This window comes from Coffea eugenioides, chromosome 2, assembly GCF_003713205.1.
Source record: "Coffea eugenioides isolate CCC68of chromosome 2, Ceug_1.0, whole genome shotgun sequence".
Classification (NCBI taxonomy): Eukaryota; Viridiplantae; Streptophyta; class Magnoliopsida; order Gentianales; family Rubiaceae; genus Coffea; species Coffea eugenioides.
The window spans coordinates 34,981,860-34,992,367 of NC_040036.1; positions in this window are offsets into that span (position 1 = coordinate 34,981,860).

Below are 10,508 nucleotides of genomic sequence, written 5' to 3' on the forward strand. Positions count from 1 at the left end.
TAGACCATCATATTTGAAAACCTAAAGATGTATGCTTGCTAGCATTCAATGGATAGTTAGGAAAAAGTACCTTTGACTTTGTTTTATTGCGAATAGTAGTGCGCCAAAATATTCGACTTAAGTCATAATTTGTGGAACGAACATCTGCTCCAAGTTCCGGTGGGGGAACTTGATAAAATCTTAATTGCCGTGCGAATCTATATGGATTATATGGCTCAACAAAGAAATCTCCTTCAGCATGCAAAACTAAGTAATTTGACCAGATATTGACAAAATAACTTAGTTCTGGATTCGCTAACTAGCCATATCAACAAAATGTTCATTTTGATTCTTCACAAGAGAAGTTGTCCCCTAAGTTGCTTTGTCACCCTTATGAATGAGGTCGTGAGCACTGTTTTCATCAAAGTATCGTGCATCACCCTCTCCAGAATAATTGGTCATTGTTGGTCCAGACATGGTATTTGGAGTTAAATAATGAGTAGAGAAGTAACTCGCTAGCCAAGCATATACGTAGTGCATCAAAAAAGTCGCACGCGCACATTCTGGGGTAGATGAATTTGAAATTTTATTGAGTCTATAGTAGATATTTAGCAAGACAGGAACAACAAGGCAAGTCTTACGACTGGCAGCTATCATACTAGCCATTTTGAAAGTAGATGGTCTAATATAATAGAGGTTCTCATCTGGTAAAATAAAGACACAGAGCCAATAAGATATAAATACTGCAAGATTGGTCTTTTCTCGTAAGTGAGATTTTACTCTGATGGTATCAAATACGCCATTGTCTTGACTTGAAAACTTGTGGGGTTGTCCAATTTCTCTATCCGGATTTTGGGTCGCTTGAGCACGAGAAGCTCTCTTTATCCTTCTTTGTTTTGGTTTTGAATATCTCGTTTTACCTTTAAACCAAAAGATAATCCATTGATTAGCAGAAACTCCAGTTTTGTTGGATTCTCCATGTTGAAGGTGATGCAAGGCCGCAAACAAATATTCACAAATTTGTGGAATATGCCTTAATTTCTTTTTATTAATTCCAGTTAGCTCCTCTGCGTATGGGATTACCTCTTCATAGATACCCCCGATGATTGGAAGTCCTCCTAACTTGTCCAAATTCTAAAGTAAGAGAGACAATTCTCCGACAGATGTATGCAAGGTATTAGTGTCCAGGCCCCATGCCTCGCAAAATGCCCTAAGTACATGAGGATTCCTATCGTATGTGAAAATCGAAGCATATAAGGCGTCAAACAAATGATTTTTACGGAGCACTTGTTTGCTCCTTCCGAGGATATCCTCCAACCACTCCTAGTAATTCTCGATATTACTAAATGCGCCACTAAATCTCAAGGAAGGACTCCAGTGTGCGTCTCCGTCTATGATTCACCTACCAAGGGTTTGAAAGAGAACTGTTCTTGGCTCCTTATTATGAATAAGGGATTTCAAGGAGTGAACTTTCGTGCCATCATCTTGAGAAAGTTCGAGTAACCAATCCTTTAATTCTGGGTATTGGTGAGAAGGCCATTTACCGAAGTAAGTTCCTTGTATAGGGGGATGCACCAATAATTTCGTTCCTTTGTCACTAGAGTCATTATGACTGTTGGCGATAAGGAGATATCTTTCGTTTGAAGTTGTAACTTCCTTGAATATTGTCATTTCGTCAGGACTAACCTGCAATAAAAAAATGGTCACAATGGAGTGATCGAAGACAGTAAGTGGAGCACTAAATCGTTAGCATAAGATAAATAAAGGGGTTTCTAGAGCTTTGACAAGCTCTTATTGAGGTGGACATTTGCGCCTCCTTTATGTACTCCTCAAGCCATAATATGGTTCTCGTGGGAGTTTGCGGTTGCGTCTTCTTCAAGTCTTGGTCACACCTCCTTTATGTACTCCTCAAGTCATAATATGGCTCTCGTGGGAGTTTGCGATTGCACCTTCTTCAAGTCTTGGTCGCACCTCCTTTGTGTACTCCTCAAGCCATAATATGGTTCTCGTGGGAGTTTACGGTTGCACCTTCTTCAAATTGAGTATCCACCATATATGTTTGTGACAAGAGATCTTCTATTCACATTGAGGAAAAAAAAAAGGAGAAATCGGCATTGTCACATTGAGCAAAAAAAAAAAAAGAGGAGAAATCGGCATCGACAAGAAGTAAAAGCCATGAAACAGGTGAATTACCTAAGTACTCCAAGTGATGAAATCCTCGATTGTAGAATCACGACCACGATTGAGGCGAAGATGCAGCTTTGTTTGCAAACTAAATATATATATATATATATATATATAAGAGGAGAGGATATCAATTTGTCTTGAACGAGAGATATCAATACAAGGTGCAACTTGAAGAGAAAAAAAAAATCTTAGCAATAAAATTTGCTTTATTTCATAAGAAGGGAGCATTCGAAAGAAAGTTGTGATGCATGACATGTGTTGGGGGGCACTTCATGTTAGCTACTAATTAAATTGGCATGGAATTGTGTTAAAACAAAAGAGGACCGTGGACTTGGCCTGGTTCTACATATTGTTGTTTGAAACGAGGAAAGATGTTATGCATGTAAAACAACAAATAAAGCTTGAGCGGTCTTAGAATTGGGTTAATTATTAACCAAATAATGGCATGAAGAAACCATCTGGCAAGTAGCCTTACCTAATGGCGTTGGAGAAAACATTGTGAATATGTAGCAAGGTGGGTTTTATCATGTTCAAATTGACGAGTCCAGTAAGGTTTATCACTTAAAAAAAAAACTTTGGACCTCTAGAAATCATGAATAAAGGTGGCTATGCTATTGTAAAGTGATTCATTGACCCAATTTGATAAACAACCAGAATGTAGGATCATACCATGCAAATTTCGAGAGCATTCACGGTTTGGGAAAGACTTGATTCTCAATAAAAGCAAGAGCTTTCATACAATCTTATGATGAGCAAGGTCATGTCCAACAATAATCACCAAAGGAATTTGATAAAGTCACGTAACATGCAAGTAACTTGACAATCTCTTTTGAAATTAAGGGCATTTAACGCCAAGTTGTTGGGAAGATTGAAATCTAGTTGTTACCTGCTTATGTTTGGTTTGTTCCTTCTTTGCTTGGAATTCAACGAGTTTAGCATAATGAAGGTTGAGAACTAATTTGTCTCCTTTATAAAGCTCAGACCGTGTAATAAAAAAAGGAAATCAAAGTTCATTTGGGAGTTGCAAGGATTAGGCATTGTGACATGACAAATTTGGTTCCGAGAGTTGGAAGTGTCCAGTTGTTTATTTTAGCAATTGCCAACTTGTTGCAGTGATACCAATTGGATGTTTCCATTCCTTATTTCAAAGCATTGCCGGTTACTTTAAACATATGAGTGATCTTAGAAAGTGGAGCATTACTTCTGTTTTTTTTTTCTTCATTTCCAAAGTGCTCAACTTGATAGAATCGGTTTTGGCAATTACCAATTCATTGCAAGTGCTCAATTTGGTACCTGCCGAGTTGATGCATCATGAAAAAATGGAAATGATTGAAAGTGGTATGTTTCTAATTCTCTTGGAATCAATTGTCAATCAAGAGAAAAGTGGTTACATGACTTCTTAAAAATTTAATTGAGCAAATGAAGCCACGGCATTATGACTCTATACATGAATCAATTTGGTTCACAAATGTTCAACTGCATTGTGAGACTAGAAGGCAAAGTTTCGGTTCTTTTTGCATGGACCAAGTATTTCACAAAATCATGGTTTTGACGGATCTCATTAGTGGAAAGGTCTAACAAATCAAGATTAAAACTTCAAACCTCGTCTTTGGCGATTGTTAAGCAATGCCTCACCAAGTCTTGAAGTGGGGGCATTTGTAGACAAAGAAAATTTATTTAATTTATTTTAGTCAAGATTCATTTAAATTAAATTGATCTTAATTAAATTAAATTAAATTATAGAAGTCTATTATGTTTTGGACTGGCAAATTGGGCCAATATTATTTGGGCTATTGAATCAAATTAAATTTGTAATGTCTTTTAAATTGGAGTGAATTAATTAATTTATTAGTTTACAATGGATAATTTAGATTGACCCACTATTTAAGCCCAAATTAAGTGGAATGCTTGAGGGACAAGTAATCCAAAAAAGCAGGAAGGTTTTGAGGATTTTCTTGAAGACTTAGCCTACATATTTTGGCTATAAATAAAGGTATTCTCTCAAGATATTAGATATAGAAGAAAATTCCAAAATTTCGGAGAAACTCTATCAAATTCTCTCAAGGGTTTTCTCTCTCAAATCCAAGTCCAAATCAAGTCGAACAAATCCTCCTGCTATCGGTGTTGAAGACTTAAAGTTCCAAGTATTTGACGCCATCATCAAATCATTCTTTTTTTTTTTTATGCCAAGGTTGTAGGAAATACTCTTTTGATTGGAGAACAAGCCTCTTCGACCCTTCAATTGAAGCCATTTGAAGAGAAGAATCAGGGGATTAATTTCTTTGATTCAAGAACTTTCAGAGATTGTAACCCACTTACTATTTGATTTAATAAATTTGATATTTGTGCAACTTTTCTTATCTTCTATTTTAGGCAACGAAATTTGTGCATACAGCCTGTAAGCCCTTTTGTTCCGGGTTATGAGTTTTGCCTCGCTAAGGAAAGATGGGCTTAAATAGGAAGATGTGTACTGGCTATGAGGGACAGGATCAAGGACGGAGTCTGCAGTGACATGGGAAAGGAGGATACAGATGGGGAGAAATGCAATGCTTTGAAACTTGGATAGGTGGTTGAACTGGTAAAGTGGTTGGGTCAAGATTCAACTGATTCAATCTTGATTTGTTGAGTTTTTATTTAGTTTATTGCTTGAAAATGAAAAATAACAAATAAGCATAAAATATGTAAAATCAACACAAAACCCTAAACTTCGTAATATCTTCAAGAGAAGATTTACTGAACTAGTACTTTCTAATTCATCCACCAAATAAAAGAAAGAGTATTTCCTAAAAAAAAATAATAATAAAGAATCGATAAAATTATGAACAAATCTATCCAATATTTTAAATTAAACAAAGAAGAGTTTTACTTTTCCAACTCAATAGGAAATCTGATGAGATTTGTAAAATTAACTTCAAAATAAAAAAATTGAAATACAAGATAAGTAGAAAAATCATGAATATGAAAACCAAAGATAGAAGAGCAAAGGGAAAACAAATATGCTTCCTTATTTATCGAGTTCAACTTCATCATTGTATTCACTATCAATAATGTAAAAGAAACGATAGAAGAGGGGGAAAGAAAAGAAGATAAGTGGAAATTGGAGAATGACTTGTGATGGTAAAGATTTTTGGAGGAGGAAGAGGATTGAGGGTTTCTTTACTTTTTAATTGGATTAATCGTTTGGTTTTTAAGTTGGACCAAATAAGTTTTTTTTTTTTAAAAAAAAAAATGAGAAAAAATTGGTCCACCAAGTTAAGTAACCAACTTAATAATAGGCTATTAGCTATAGTTGTTGGGCTTTGATAGAGTCCAAAACTCACCAAAGTGAGCAGCCCACAAAAAAAAATGTCCAAGTTGCAAGTTAAATTTCAAATATTGGACTTGATTGGTTTAACTGGTTGGTTGGCGTTGGTTCATCGATTTTAACTAATTTTTTAAACTTTTGAATTTTTCATAGTAGTGGACAAGCATTGTGATCAGTTCGCGATCCGATTAGTTGAACAGTCCAATCTAGTTTAATCTGATTTTAACAACACTGGAGAAATGGAGAGGAATGGGTGGCTATTGCTAAGTAGAAAGGGGGTGAAAAATAGTGAATGGGGAAGAGAGGAATTGGCCATGGGAAATCGGACAGGGCTGCAATAATGCACTGCCTCAACAAAAAGTTGAAAGGACACAGAGAAACTGGAAGAAAAGAGTGAATGAATTAAGATTAAATTTTGACTTGGTCTCAAATTGCCAACTAGGCTCATTTGTTATTGAGTTGTCAAATTTTAATTGGTTGTTGAACAACTTATAAGATAATTTATAAGTTGCTTAATGACTATAACAAAACTTGCTAGAGAAGAGAGCAACTTGTAAAAGAACATGGTCATTCAAGACCTTCTAAATTTAGGGTAAATAAGAGAAGACACATTGTGAAGTTGCAATTGTTCCTAACTTTTAGTGGCTGTTCAATTTTTGACAAATATAGTGTAAAATTTAAATGTGCATATTGCCACGCAAATCTGATACAATTGACATGTGATTTTCATTGTGAATAAATTTGACCTTAACATCAATTTTAAAAAGTTGCATAAATAATTTGTAACAAGTTACAATCTCTTATAAAGATTCTACACCATCTAGGAACATTGCCCTATGCAAATCCAACGTTCATCACGAGCATTGCTTAACGTTGCATATATCCCTATTAGCTTTATGAGTCCCAGCACAGGTCTCTCCTCGAACCAATTCGTATCATAGTATTACCGAATTTTCCTTAACATATACAGGTTTAGATTATTGCCACCGACTAATTAATTTGTTGAATGGCCTAGATTTTAATCCTCAAAATCGTTTGTAATTGGACTTAAATATCAAAACACACAAACATAAAAAATTCTATAATCCTAAGAATCAATTCAAGAGTATTTAAAATAAAAATTTCAGTACTTAGGTCCATTTTACAACATAAAAATTTTGGAAAAAGGTAATTGGAATATTGAAAATCTATAAGCAGGGTGTATGTTTTAAGAAAATTTTTAGTGGGGTATAAGTTACTATTCTCAAATTAAAGTAACTAATAAATGTATTGTTAAATGACTGAATTAAATGTACTATATTAAATAGAAGGATTAATCTTTCTTACATTAACAGTATATATAATATTGAAAATGAGGGAAAAGGTGTTTGAATTAAAACCTGCATTGTTCTAGGAACTGTCTTCCTAAAACTTTGCGATTCTTTATTTTTTCAGATCAATTTCTTCTTGATTTTTGGTTGGGAAGTCATGGCTTTTGGTCTGAAAAACTGTCTACCAACGATTTCAAACTGCCTCTTGTTGTTTTGATCTATAAATATACATTAGTATGAGGGAAAGTTCATTATCATTATTATTCTTTTTTAGCATAAAATTTTTCTGCAAAATTTCCATAGAACCATTTTGAGAGAAAAGTGAGAACACAAAGTTCATAGACTTTCTAAATTCTTGTGCAAATTTGAGGGACAATTCACAGTTGAATCTTGGGAACAGATTGCTCACGCACTTCTGCACAAAAGGAAGGAGCAAAAATTCTGTTTTAGGACATTGATCAAAGTTCAAGCCTTTGTGATTTGTAAGTTAGTAAAGTTATTGTTATTAACATTATTCTGGTTTATTGTATCAGTGATTTGAACTTGTTTAGTAATAATATCTGTTACTGGTAGTTTTTCCATTTCCTGATTCTTAGTCTACTTGTTAGCCTGTCAACATTCTAAAACAGAATTTTTCTTAGAGGTTTTCCTGAATCTATCTTTATTAGTTCATTGACTTAGTTTCACTTGAAAGTCATTGAAAGATATGGCTTCAAGTTCTTGTGTGAAATTAGATGTTCAAATCTCTAACAAGGTCAATGATGAAAGGCTAGAAAGCTTTAAAGGAGTAGATTTCAAAAGATGGCAGTAAAAAATGCTATTTTATCTTACAACCTTGAACTTGGCACACATTCTGAATCCCAAGCTCGCGGATTCGGATTCAAGAGAATCATGGAAGCAGCCTGGCTTCCTTTGCAGAAACCACATTCTTAATTGTCTCGATATGCTATATGATATATATTTCGCGTATTCTACTACGAAGGAAGTCTGGGATTCACTCGAGAAAAAATACAAAACGGAGGATGCTGGTGCCAAAAAGTTCATGATTGGAAAATTCCTCAAATATGTAATGGTGGATTCGAAGCCTGTGACAAAATAAGTAGAAAAGATTCAAATTCTCATGCATGAGTCACATGGGGAAGGATGCTCAATTAATGAACACTTTCAGGTTGGAGCAATAATCGAAAAATTGCCTTCGTCTTGGAATGATTTCAAAATCTACTCGAAACACAACTGCAGAGAGATGTCCACTAAGGATTTGATCTTGAGGTTGCGAGTAGAGGAAGATCATCGCAAGGGTGATAAGAGTGATGTCCGATCCATGGAGGCAAAAGCCAATGTGATTGAGGGATCAAGTTCCAAATTGAAGTTCCAAAAGAATAAAGGCAAGAAGAAAGTTGGAGGGGCTGGAAATACTATGGCACCTAAAGGCAAGAATTTCAAGCGAATCAAAGGATCATGCTGGGTGTGTGGAAAATCAGGGCACAAGGCAATAGATTGTCGCTTCAAGAAGGGCTAAAATGATGCTAACTCCTTGAAGAACAAGGAAGCAAATAGGGTTGAAGAAAATGTTCAGCATATGGACACCAATGAAGACAATCTTGTTGCTGTAGTGGCTGAAGTGAGCTTCATTTCTGATGTCAAGGGCTGGTGGATTGATACCGGAGCCACAAGGCACATCTGCTCGGATGCAAATCTGTTGTGTGAGTACAATAAGATCACAAATGGTGAACAACTCTTCATGGGAAACTCCTCTTCTTCAAGAGTGGAAGGAAAAGGGAATATCAAATTGATGTTCACTTCTGGAAGAGTCGTAACCCTCAAGGATGTTCTTCATGTACCTGATATATATTAGGAAGAATCTAGTTTTTGATTCACTCCTTAGCCAAAAAGGATTCAGTCTTGTGTTTGAGTCCAATAAATTTGTACTTACTAAGGGTGGGATGTATGTAGGAAAAGGCTATTTGGCTGATGGTTTGTTCAAACTAAATGTAATGAGTGTAAATGCTATGAATAAAGACAATATTTCTGCTTATATCATTGATCCTTTGACTTGTGGCATGCAAGGCTAGGGCATGTTAATTCTAGATCTTTGCATAGAATGACGAATTTGGGACTTGTACCTAAATTTGACTTTGATGCCAAAAGTAAATGTGAAGTATGCACTGAATTGAAGTTTGCTAGACAAACTTATAAATCTGTCCAAAAGAAGACCAAGTGAATTACTTGACTTAATTCACACGGATATATGTGACTTTAAGTCACTTCCTACACATGGTGGGAAAAAGTACTTCATCACATTCATTAATGATTGTAGTAAGTATTGCTACGTATACTTGATCAAAAGTAAAGATGAAGCTTTGGAAATATTTAAAATTTGCAAAGCTGAAATTGAAAATCAACTTGGAAGAAAGATAAAGGGAACACGATCTGACAGAGGTAGAAAAAATGAATCTGATGCCATTGAGAATTTTGTGCTATACATCGAATAATTCATCAAACTACTGCACCATTTGCACCTCAACAAAATGGTGTAGAAGAAAGGAAGAATAAAACACTTAAAGACATGATGAATTCCATGTTAAATAGCTCGGGTTTACCTCATAATTTATGGGGTGAGGCATTACTTATTGTGAATCATATCTTGAATAGAATACCATATAAGAAAACTAATAAGTCTCCTTATGAGATATAGGGAGGACAGTTACCAACATATAAAATGCTTAAAGTGTGGGGTTATCTAGCAAAGTTCTTAATTCCTATACCTAAAAGGACAAAGTTGGGACCTAAGACTGTTGATTGCGTTTTTATCGGTTTAGTAAATCATACTGTAGCATACAGGTTCGTAGTGATTAAATATGAGAATCCAAATGTTCATATTAATACGATTATTGAGTCCAATGAGGCTGAATTTTTTGAAGAAATTTTACCTTACAAAGATAAGGAAACAACTCAAAGCAAAGAGGTTATGATGAGAATCAAAATGAGTCCCCTAAATTAAGTGTTAAAGATCAAGTCATGGAACCAAGAAAAAGCAAAAGAACAAAAATGTCTAAGGATTTTGGTCTAGACTTTATCAGTTATCTAATTGAAGAACAGTCAAGAACTTACAGTGAAGCTATGAGGTCACTTGAAGCTCCTTATTGGAAGGAAGCTATTGATAGTGAAATCCTATTTATTTCACAAAACAATACTTGGGAATTGGTTGATTTTCCTAACGAATTGGTCGTAAATGAGTTTTCAGGAGGAAACTCTGAGCTAATGGTTCCATAGACAAGTACAAAGCACGTCTAGTAGCTAAAGGCTGTCAGCAAATGGAAGGATTGGATTATTTCGATACCTATTCTCCGTTTTCTCGAATTACATCTATAAGGATGTTAATAGCAATAGCTACCATATATAACATGGATATACATCAAATTGATGTTAAAATAGCCTTTCTGAATGGTGAATTAGATGAAGAAATTTATATGGAACAACTGGAGGGTTTTGCGGTCAAAAATCAAGAGAATAAGGTGTGTAAACTTGTCAAGTCTCTTTAAGGACTTAAACAAATACCTAAACAATGGCACGAGAAATGATCACACTATATATCACATGGATTTAAGATAATTGAATGTCACAAATATGTGTACTACATGGAAATGAAGAATTCCTATGTTTTAGTATGCTTGTATGTTAATGATATGCTTGTGTAGTATGCTTGTATGTTGATGATATGCTTATAA